This window comes from Leptonychotes weddellii, chromosome 5, assembly GCF_054177405.1.
Source record: "Leptonychotes weddellii isolate Sample4059 chromosome 5, ASM5417740v2, whole genome shotgun sequence".
Classification (NCBI taxonomy): Eukaryota; Metazoa; Chordata; class Mammalia; order Carnivora; family Phocidae; genus Leptonychotes; species Leptonychotes weddellii.
Genome location: NC_138373.1, coordinates 52,135,477 through 52,147,571, shown reverse-complemented (window position 1 = coordinate 52,147,571; position 12,095 = coordinate 52,135,477). Strand labels below are relative to the sequence as shown.

Genomic DNA, 12,095 nt, shown 5'->3' with positions numbered 1-12,095 from the left:
AATTAGTAATCATGGCAGTGTGATTGTGGGTGATAAAGTCCAGATGCAGTAATATGGGGAAAAAATAAAAAGTTTTGCTGAGAGTTACAAAGCACAAGAAAAGTTTGAGGAAATATGTTGCAGTTTGGCTATGATTCATCCAGTCCCCAGTTTTCTGGGGGAAAAAAATCTCCAACAAACTAAGAAACATACAGTGCTCTATGGAATGGACTCATTCTGACAATGGTATTAATTACTTGTTTTTGTAATTTTCTAATTGCATTACTTATTTAATAGAATATGAAACAAAACATCACTATAACATTTTCCATTTTGGATTAATTTCATACAATAAACAAGTGTTATTTCTGTGTTAATAAAACCTTAAGGTACTGGATGATATTAAATGTCAAATACAAAATAATTTTGTGATATATAATTGGTCTCTCAGTCAGCAAATATTCATTTGGCACCTACTATGTGCTAGGTTATGTGGTAGGTGCTGGGGCAGATATAAATAATAAATGGTCTCTGAGTGGAATAACAAACGCTGGTTTTGGAAAGAAGAATGACTGTCAATTAAATAATATAAATACGTCTTTCTAATAACTGAAGAGCGTTGCAATTTATTTTTACTTTATCCCAAAGAAACCTGAAAAATATTTTTTACATTGATGTATTAACATTGAATCTTTCTTGATATAATTGTTAATTTCATCCAACAAATACATTTTTATAATTATCAATCAGAATAAATTATATTGATTACTATTTCAAAATATTCATTTATTGGAAGGAAAGGAATAAAAACTTTGGAAGACTCATATGTCAATGAGCTACTGTTTCCTCCTCTACAAAATAAAAAAGGTGGTGACAGAATTCTGACATTACTCTTTGTGAGAAAGTTTTACATCGTGCATAAATCCAATTCCATCAAATTTCAGAGTGCTTTGGATTTTCCTTGTAAAAATAAAAATGACAGCGGCAGGCACTCACAATGTTAACTGTGATAATTTCTTCTTAGAGACGAATTTGTTAAAGATGATGGTTTTAACCAAGATATGGTCCTTTGACTTGTTCCTACATTCCTTTCCTCCCACACTTCTCTAGGGACTGCTTCTGTAATTAATTTCTCTGAATTAACAAAAAGTTCATCAGTTTTCTCCTGCAGGTGACTAACTGTTCAAGTTCTAATTATTCAACCAAAGTGTTTAATGTTGGTATCAATAATGGTGGTTACTTGTGTGTGTGTGTTGAGGGGGGAGTGGATGGGATGGGAAGATGGGAGAGAGGGGTGACTTGCCTGTCGGGGGACAGAGATGTGAGAAAGACTTACTATCTTTTAACCCTTTTTGGTGTTTGAAGCGCATAATTTGTAACCCCTTAACTAACAACAGTAACAACATAACTGGAAAGAACAAAAACTGTTTTTCAATTTCAATGGGATTTTTAGAGTGGAAGTATGTAGGAGCTGCAACATGCAGCAAACATTGCTGGTTATGTGTATGTCAATTAGACAAGATACTTCAGTTGTAAAATATTTAGCTTACACGTTTTAAAATTTCTGCTTATCCTGTTTTTAAATATTTATTCACCACATTAATAACATTAGCCATCTTTCCCTATGCCAAATTCCTCAGACCTTACTGCTGTCACTCTATTTACATGGAAAGCACCAATCCAATTTCTCAAGGCTTGAACAAAGGTTATGCATTGCGGTGCATACTTAACTGCTGTCTGGACGCAGACTCCGGCTGGTGTGGAGTAGTGGCGCTGAGGGGACTGGAGCAAGCCACGGATCAGGTCCTGGGACCAGGGGGCACGGGGCTCACTGTGGCCATGACAACAGGTGACTGATACCACCTCTCCCGCTCTGGTGCGACTGCTCTGGCAGCCCCGCCTTCTGCAAGGGCGTAGAGGCCACCCAGTACTTAGTGCAGGTGACTTCGTGGGATGGCCTGCCCCTCTCAACCATCATCCAGGCCTAGACCACACCAAGAGGTGATCCCCTCTCCTGAATCTGCCACGAGGTGGCAAATTGGAGGATCTTGCCGTCTCCTGCTATGGGTGCTCGGCACAAGAGTTGCCTGGGGAAGGTGGCTGTCCCAGTTTCTGTGAGTTGCCGAACACGGAGTTTGCAGGAGAGAAGCCGCCCGGGCCCCCTGCAAGCGGGGGAGAGGGAGCCGCCTCCTGGGTGGAGAGGCGGCAGCGTGCTGCGTGCACACGTGCTGCTTCCTGTTCGTCAGGCCGCTGGCGCCATCTTGGCTGACTGCGCCTGCGCGGGGCCCAGGACCACGTGCGAGTTCACAGCCGGCTGCAGGCCAAAGGCTCATCGCCTTCACCATCACCTTCTTTCCTATCTTCCTTCTCTGGGCGCTGATCTCCGCCCGTTGCCATTGCTAGCTGTACTGGGATTGGAGGACAACCGTCCAGAGAGCGTGTTAAAGAGCCAGGACTTGGCTACTCTTCCGAGAGCACTGAGAGCGCGCTACTGGCCGCAGGACCCCTGAAGAAGGTGACAGAGGGGACACCCTCGTGACGGCTGGGTTGGCAGGGACAGAGACAGCTGGCGAGGCCCGGCGTTTGGATGGATAGAAACTGCCTGATCCCTCCTGCATGGCCAGAACGCTTCTGAGGCCAAAAGACGCCAAGCAGAGCCTCTTCTGTGATCCCTTGTGAAGGTATTTTTCAGATTTCTTGGCACACGGTCGTATATGAGAAGGAAAGATAGACGTAGGCCTGAGTTTCAGACGGAGTGGACGCCCTGGTCTTGTTTGGAAGTCCACGCGGCCCCTTCCCCAGCTGCAGCCCCTTCCAGCAGGTGCAGACCCAGGTGAGTTGAGGGCACCCATTGGTCCGGGAGGTTCCACAAACTCCTGCCGCTTCTCTGCACTGGCAGGCTCGCTTTCCGGACACCCTCGACTCTGTAAAGCAGCAGTGCATTTCAAAAACCCACTCCGAATGTAAAAAAGAAGTCCCTGCTCCCCCCGCACCCCAAATAGTGTTCGAAGTCAGGAGCATCCATACATCACTCAATATGATTTTACATACGATAATTCACAAAGAAAATCAACATTTCCCAAGTGTTTTCTATTTAAAAAATTCTCTTCCAGTGATTTCTTAAAGAAGGGAGGAGTCCTTATCTTCTTATTACATGTTTTTCTAGTGAAGGTAATTTTAAGAACTTTTGCCATTCCTGGGTTCAAAGGAAAGTGCTAGATAAAAAGTCCTGGGTTATGGTGGCTGCTATACTGCCTTACATCTCTAGAATCTTCCTTATGAAACTTTAGATACTTCACATTTATGGGATTGTAGTACTATCCTTATTTTATGAATAGAGAAACGGAGGCTGAAGAGTAAGGGACTCTATGATCACGGATCATGGGATCACAGGAAGGAAATAAATTCTGAGTGGACCCTCTCTCAGTCATTTTGCTGATGACTTCTGACCACAGGAGAGAGAGAATGGCTTATGCAAATATGATGAGTTTCTCTACAAAGAGTTAATGAGTGATCTTAAGAGATTTTCTGACTAGGGGCATCTGTGTGGCTCAGTGGGTTAAGCATCTGACTCTCGATTTTGGCTCAGGTTATGATCTTGGGGTTGTGAGATCGAGTCCCAGCCTGGGGCTTTGTGATGGACTTGGAGCCTGCTTAACACTCTCTCTCTCCCTTTCCCTCTGCCCCTGCCCCCCCTTAAAAAAAAAAAGAGTTGTTTTTTGTTTTTTGTTTTTTTTCCTGACTCAAATATACATTTTCCCAGAGCCTCTTTTCCAGCCAAACCCTGTGGCTGGTGGGTATTCGCTCTAGTCATTATTTTTCGTCACGTAACATAGGAACCGTGCTTGGAGATTAGGAGTTTTCCAAGAGTCTGAGAAAATTTTGGAGACAAGGGACAATGTATTGTGTTAAATATATGAAAAAAAAATCACAGAACTGAATTAATAAACATTTAATTCATGGTCTACAAAATGTAGCATTACAGTATCTTGGCAAATGCAGTCCAACTCTTATGATTATGTATAAATTATAAAGTACACTTTAATATCTGATATGGGTACATTTTAAACATGTTTGATGTGACATTAAGCATTTCAAAGAACATCCAGAGCTTATGAAGGACCTCTTTCCCAGGCCTACCTGGACAAAACTATTCATCTGTCAAATGCCAGCTCAAGGGCCATTTCCTCTGAGAGGCTGCTTATTATTCTGCATTTCTGCTTCTTCTAGGCTAAAGAGGTAAGCACTTACTTCTCTGTCCTGATGATAATTTGTTCAGATCACTATTGTAATAGTTTATTATAGTTTTCAATTGTTTGTTGGTTGGTATGCTTTTACATACTGCCTGGATTCTTAGGTTATCAAGGGCAGGGACCACACGACTCATCTCTGTATTCCCAGTATTGGGAACAGTGCTGGTAATATGATAGGAGCCCCATAGTTGTTTAACGATTTAAATTATTTTTCCATGCAGATACCAGAGCATCTGAAATTCTACCAGTACAGTTATACTTGGGGGGGGTCCACATATATTTTTTAAAATACACATAATCTTGGGACTTATATTGGATTGTTTTCCCTGGATCTCTTTGAATTTGTAATAGTTTTTCCCAGGACCGGGTAGACAAAGAATGTTAGAATTATTTTTGATCATTTAACTTTCTTCAAAGGATGGCCGGTAGTCTGAAACTTCCCTGAAGTGCCTTTCTCCTCCATTCTCCTATTTTTGTTTCCTCTTTCCGTCATTTTTTCCCTCCATTTTGGACAATCAATAAAGGTTTTACCTAGAATCAATTCTCTTGAGAGCTATTTATATATAAGAACTCTGAAGATTCAAGATTTTCCTTCATATAAACCTTTTCATAACTTACTCATTCTTCCAGGCTGTTTGTTTTCTATTTAAGTGGAGGGAAAAATGGAAGAGACAGAACATGCTTATCCCCTTAATATTTTTGCACTTACCCACTCTTGATTAATTACAATGATATGCTGCAGATGTCCAGCATAAACTGCATCATTTAATGTGTAATAACACCTTTTAGATGAATTCCACATCTTATTGTTGTTATTTTCCATGGACTGGAGCAGTTATGTGCCTGAGCAGAATTAAGTTTCCGTCATCCTGTGTCATAGGATATCATCTCATGGAAGATGAGAGTGAAATAGAAACTAGCTTGAGAAGAAATTTTTCTTATGATAGAAAAAGTGGCACTCTGGGAATGTTTTGAGGTTCCTAAAAGACAGGAAACTGCCAGATGCCACTATTAACTCATGTGAAAAAATAAACTCCATTTTACAGATGGTGAAACTGTGCACATAACTGAGTAATACTGCCACTAGAGGAATAGGTTTTTCAAGAAACATTGTATCATGGACTTGGTAACAAAATACTGTTATTATGCTTCAACTTTCTTCATAGGAGAATATTTATCTTTTATTTTTTTTTATTTTTTACAAGATTTTATTTATTTGTCAGAGAGAGGGAGAGCGCACACAAGCAGGGGGAGCCGCAGGCAGAGGGAGAAGCAGGCTCCCTGCTGAGCAAGGAACCTGATGTGGGACTCGATCCCAGGACCCTGGGGTCATGACCTGAGCCGAAGGCAGACACTTAACCGACTGAGCCACTCAGGCGCCACAAGAGAATACTTATCTTTTAAACCCAAGAAAAAATTTTAGTGTTCAAGTGATAAAAGGGTAAAAAAAAATGTAAGGCATAATTTTTTTTGGCTTCATTTTAAACTTTATTTTTCAAATTGGCATAGAACTAATAAGATGGATGTGCCATTTTTTTTCCCTGAGCGTAACTATTATTCAAGACAGCACTGATCATGTGCTCAGGTTTTAGAAATAACAGTAACCTTTTAAAATTGGTTGGTTTAATGTCATAACAGCATCACAGTTTTAACACCAGCTCAAAAAACTCAATATCAGCTGTATCTCCAAATTATTTAGTTGAATTGTATACTCAAAACTTTGCAGGTTTTGAACATTTGTCTTCTTGGAAATGTTTTTCTAATGGGCGTGATAAACCACTGTAAGTGCTTTCAAGGTCAAAAAGTTGTATATCAGAACTCCTTCCAAATGCAGTATTTCATAGGACTATTTTATTGAAGTCCAAGGTAAATTCCAGAAAGAAGGATGAATGTTGAGACTCCAAGTGGCAGATTTGATAGGGCAGAGCTATAGACTGAGAGTCAGAAGCTAGATATGCAAGAACAGTTCCATAACTATACATACTTTGTGACTGACCATGGACAGACAAGTCATAAGCCTTATAAAATCGGGGTGATAATATCTGCTTCAAAAAATGGCTGTGAATTTGATCAGATGATATGTGAGAGGGCACTTTGGAAAGTGTGAAGTCACACAGATCTGAGAGTCTATTTAGATATTTTCCTGCTTTGCGACCTCAGAGTCTCAAACTTGACCTAAAGTTGAAGTATTTTGTTAACCCACAAAAACGTACCTTGAAGCACGTCTTTAGACTTAACCTCAAATACATTATATACTCTCTCTGGATTATTGAATTCATTTCTGTTAATCCAAATGACTTCAAAAATGGATAGCAACATAGCTGTCATTTATTGAGGCGATTTGCATCCTATTTAATCACCCACCAAAAACTCTATGAGGTAGCTATTACAATCTGCATTCTTCTTTATTTTTATTGGTTTCAAGTGTACAATATGATTCAACAATTCTATGCATTTCTCAGTGCTCATCAACATAAGTATACTACTTTTTTTTTGGTAAAGATTTTATTTACTTATTTGTCAGAGAGAGAGAGAGCAAAAGCAGGGGGAGCAGCAGGCAGAGGGAGAGGCAGGCTCCCCGTTGAGCGAGGAACCCTATGCGGGACTCCATCCCAGGATCTCAGGATCATGACCCGAGTGGAAGGCAGATGCACAACTGACTGAGCCACCCAGGTGTCCCATAAGTGTACTACTCTTAATTCTCTTTATATATTTCACCCATCCCCACCCACCTGCCCCCTCATAACCACCAGTTCTGTATTTAAGAGTCTGTTTTTTTGTCTTTTTGTCTTTGTATTGTTTCTTTAAATTCCACATATGAGTGAAATCGTATGGCATTTGTCTTTCTCTGACTGACCAATTCACTTAGAATTATACCCTCTAGGTCTGTCCATGTTGTTGAAAATGGCAAGATTTCATTCCTTTTTATGGCTGAGTAATATTCTCTGTGTGTGTGTGTATGTGTATGTGTATACACACGTCACATTTTCTTTATGGATGCACACTGTGTGTGTGTGTGTGTGTATATATATACATTTTCTTTATCTATGGATGGACACTGTGTGCTTCCATAACTTGGCTATTGTAAATAACCCTGCAGTAAACGTAGGGGTGCAAGTATCTTTTCGAATTAGTGTTTCCGTATTCTTTGGGTGAATACCCAGAGTGGAATTACTGAATCCTATGGCCATTCTATTTTTAATTTTTTGAGGAAACTCCATGCTATTTTCCCTAGTGGCTGCATTCCCACCAATAGTACACAAGGGTTCCTTTTTCTCCACGTCCTCTCCAACATTTGTTATTTCTTGTGTTTTTGATTTTAGCCATTCTGACAGGTATAAAGTGATACCTTGTTGTTGTTTTAATATGTATTTCTCTAATGATTAGTGATGTTGAGCATCTTCTCCTGTGTCTGTTGGCTATCTGTATGTCTTTGAAAAAAATGTCATGACTTGACATTGAGGACCTGAATGGTCAAGTCCTCTGCTCAGTTTTTAACCAGATTGTTTTTTGGGTATTGAGTTATATAAGTTCTTGAAATATTTTGGATATTAACCCCTTGTCAGATACATCATTCAGTAAATTGCCTTTTTGTTTTGTTGATGGTTTCCTTTGCTGTGCAAAAGCTTTTTATTTTTGTATAGTCCCAATAGCTTGATTTTTTTTGTTGTTGTTTTGTTTTCTTTGCTAGAGGAGACATACCTAGTAAAAATGTTTCTATGGCCAAATATCTGCATTTTTAAAAAGAAATTAGAATAATTTGTTAGGAAAATCAGGATGTCAGTGTTCTTGTGATATAAGCTGATGTAAGTTTTTATCTTCAGTCCTGTATTACCTACTGTTTATTTTATTTTTATTTTAGAGAGGGCAAGAGAAGGGGGAGAGGAAGTGGGAGAGGGAGAGAAAGAATTTTAAGCAGGCTCCATGCTGAGTGCAGAGCCCTGTGCAGGGCTCCATCTCACAACCCGGAGATCATGACCTAAGCTGAAACCAAGAGTCAGATGCTTACCTGACTGAGTCACCCAGGCACCTGTACCTACTGTTTATTAGAACCTTCACTGGGATGTCACATGGGTTTATTCAAATTTAAAATGTTTAAATCTAGACTCATTATTTTTCTTCCCAGATCAATTCCTTTATCTTGCATCTTGATTTTAATTATATCAATATCTACTTAGGTTCTCAAGCCCAAAACCTAGGGTCCTTTTACATTCCTCCTTTTCCCTATTCCACTGCAGTCTACTGGTAAAGAAATTGCCAATTATACCATAAAATTGGGTCTCAAAATCTGTCCCCATAACCATATTTTTAGTTACAAATCCAAATAACTGTTTGTCCATGTAATAGCTTTTACCTTGGTATCACTACCACCAGCTATTCCTTATCCAAAACCATCTATCACATTGAAACCAGTTGTTTTCTTAAAATTATAACTAAAACATAAGTGGTCATGCTACTTCTGTGCTAAAATAACCACCATGGCTTTTCTGGCCAATATACTAGAATCCAAACTCCTTATCAAGATACAGTGTCCTTTATACATTTGCCTTGACTTAACATTTCTGGTCTTATTTCCTGCCTCCATATCTTGTATCTGTCTCACACTCATTAAACTCTTCTAGAAATTATCCAGGGTTTCTCTATTTCTGTGCTTTTGTTCTGGCTTTTATCTTACTGGGCATTCCCAATATTTCTTGCCTTAAAAACTCTCATTCATTCTTCGGACTGAGCTTATGGTATCTCTTTATTGAGTCTGTCTTCCTTCCTTCCTTCCTTCCTTCCTTCCTTCCTTCCTTCCTTCCTTCCTTCCTTCTTTTCTGTGGTTCTGAAAACTGTTTTTCTTTATTGTTATTTTACAGTGTACCATGAACATCTCTTCCAGGCACATGGGTGAAAATCCCCTACCGAAAGATAGAGAACACTGTAGTTCGATCCAAAGGCTGCTGGCAACAAGAGTGACACCTAAAGCAAAGTATCAGCTTAAGATTAAAGCACATAGCCTGGCAAATGCCTTCCAGGGAAAGCAGAGTCAGAAATATTCTCTTTAGAGAAATTAGGATTGAAGGCTCAAATCATTAAAGATACGGGATATCATGTAAGCCCCTTTGGCCCCTACCTCCACCCCTCATTCCTCTGACATCTTGTTGCCTCCTTGGGGCAAATGGATCTTGTACATCTCTTTGCATCCAATGAAAACCACCCGTTTTCTGTTTTTCCTTAGCTCTTCCTGAGCCTTTGACATATCTCCACATTCTGTCATCATCTTACTGCCCAAGTTCCTTTCCTGTAAGTCCTCCTGATAGTCCTTGGGGGAATCCTCTGTCCCCCTGTCTGTTTTTCTTTTTCTTTTCCTGAGTATATAATCTTCAGGTGGGCACTTTTTGGCAGCCTGCAGCTCACTCTCAGCCTTTGTCAGGGAGTCTAGCTTGCCCTCCCTGTGTGGTTCCCCCCCCCCTCATTTTCAGACTTGCCCTGCTTTCTTGCTTTCCCTCATCTTCTGGCTGTTCCTCATCTTCTGGCTGTCCCTCATTCTGGACCTTTCCCTTTAGCCCTGGCTTCCCCTCTACTTCCAGCTTTTCTTCCTCATCTGATTTTCCTTCATCTTTAGGCTCTACTTCCATCTTCTGGCTTTCCCTCAATTTCCAGCTTTACCTTAATTTTCACTGTAAAGTTTTTCCATGTTGAGATTTCCCCTTCATTTCTTGTCCTGTAGGGATTCTGGACAGGTTCTTCCTCCTTTTCTAGCCTTGCAGAATGCTAGGGACAGACACACAGATGTGTGGGGACCAGGGTAGGCCTGTCCCTCCTCGGGCTCACCAAAGCCCATTCGCCACTCGCCTGTGGCCCAGGCAACTCATGAAGCTGGTTCTGCGTGGGCAGTGGGGGTGGACCATGCAAGGATGGGACTGCAGGGTGGGCGAGTGGGCTGTTGAGTCTTTCTTTAGTTTTCTTTCTACATGTGTTTCTTCTAGTAGACTAATATCTTTTGAAAGCTAAGACTCAAGATTTACTCCCTGATAACTGCAGCACAGAGCATCATATATAGAAACGTTTGCAAAATAAACAATTGAATTAATAATCTGTTTCTGAGTACACTAGAAATTCAAAGGACAGTCAAAAACATAGCTTACTTTAATAAGGTCTGGGCATATTTGTACACTCAGTAATACTGTTTAGATATAGAATGCTTAGGACAAGTTTGTCATTTTCTCTCATTCGGCCTCCTAAACTGCATCCATTGTAGTTTTACCATCTACAAAGTAGGAGAGTTAAACAAATGCTACTTACTATAAAAAATAAAAAGAAATTACAACTAGGATATTGGAAGTAAAGAACATATCACCCCCAACCTAACAATGTAAAAAATCCAGACAACTTACAATATCATTATTTTGGGGGAATCTGTTAGAAAGCTGGGGATGTAAGGTAAAGCAAGTTCACTCAATTCCTTAGTTGTCTCTCAAAGGAGAAAGAGTACAAAACAACTGTTCTATTTTGACAGAATGAAGGTGATAGAGGTGACTACCATACAAGCAGGTAAAAGGAAATCCAGTAAAAAAAACTTCCAGATGATAGCATGAGGAGCTATGCTGCCCATTTCCCAGTGAAACTGGTGAAACTGTATTTAAAACAAACAAAAGCATTTAAAATCTCTGGAAATGGTCCCAAGGGCAAATTGCAAGTGAAGAAACATCTATTCAAGAACATCTATGAAAATTCAGTAATAAAAGCGAGAGCCTGTAATATTTGAAACAATACCCCTCTCTTGCTGCTCGCTGCCAGCCCACTGAGACACTCTATTCCACACTACTGTCTTCAAAAACATTAGACACTCTTCTCTTAGCTCCCAGAGGAAGACTTTCTTCCCAGGAGGAGTAGAGCATCAGTGTTTCTTATTTCATCCCTCAGCTACCTGTTACTGAGGCTAAGTCCTGGATGAGTGCAGCTGAGAGGTGAAGGGGTCCCTTCTTCCACTCAGCCCCCACTCATGGAACAGAGACTGCATTGGGTGCAGCATGCTAAAATACTGGGGCCCTGGTCACTTTTGTCCTGACTTTGGAGCTGGTGGTTTCACACTAAGGCAAGCTAAGAGGACCCTGTGCTCCTGCCCACACATACCAAATGCTGGATTCCTAGAGCAGGGTGTCCGTCAGAAGACTGCCATTGTCCCCACCCCTAACTCCAGAACTTTGGCTCAGAGATTTAGTCTAGGGGGAGAAACAAGCCAAAAAAACCAGATTCCTGCTAATTTCTTCCCAAGGAACTGATTTCATTTGCAACAGAGTGAAGAAATTCCAGCCTGAAGGCACTCTGAACAATGGAGGTTGTAGTGAATCCATTTGAGTGGTGATTCAAGCTACAGGCTAAACTGTAGGTCAGGTAATTTGAAGGAGAGAACTAGGGAACAATACATCAGGGAAGAGAAGTCCTGGCATCAGAACAAAATGAAATGCTTATCAGAAACTGTTGCTTCAGAGAAGTCATATTTGATTGGATTAGTTTGTAGAACAACTTATGTCCCAGGACGTTATTAAAAACAATAGATCGGTTAGCTGGTGATTGGTGAAGTTTCACCTTTAGAGGTGATTAGGGTGAATAGATGAAAAGAGTCCCACTAGTACCACTGTCATCTCAGTGTGACCTTGGGCATACCCAAGTTGTACTACCTCGAGGAACAACATCACAGGCTGATGCTGAGGGTGGGGGGAGATCAACTTCATTAAAATAATCAGTAAGTCACTAGATGAACAGCAAATAATAACAAGCCCCGTGGTAAGGGGTGGAATAATGCTCAGACTTGCTATTATATATTATATAAAATTTCCAGTTTCGCCCCCCCCCAATAATACGAGTGTAAAGAAA

The 12,095-nt window shown here is 40.5% G+C and overlaps 1 pseudogene; it reads right to left on the bottom strand.

Moving 5' to 3' along the window:
• Nucleotides 1–9,057: 9,057 nt before the first annotated feature.
• On the bottom strand, nt 9,058–9,912 carry LOC102730440 (transcription elongation factor A protein-like 3; annotated as a pseudogene).
• Between the last annotated feature and the right edge of the window lie 2,183 nt (nt 9,913–12,095).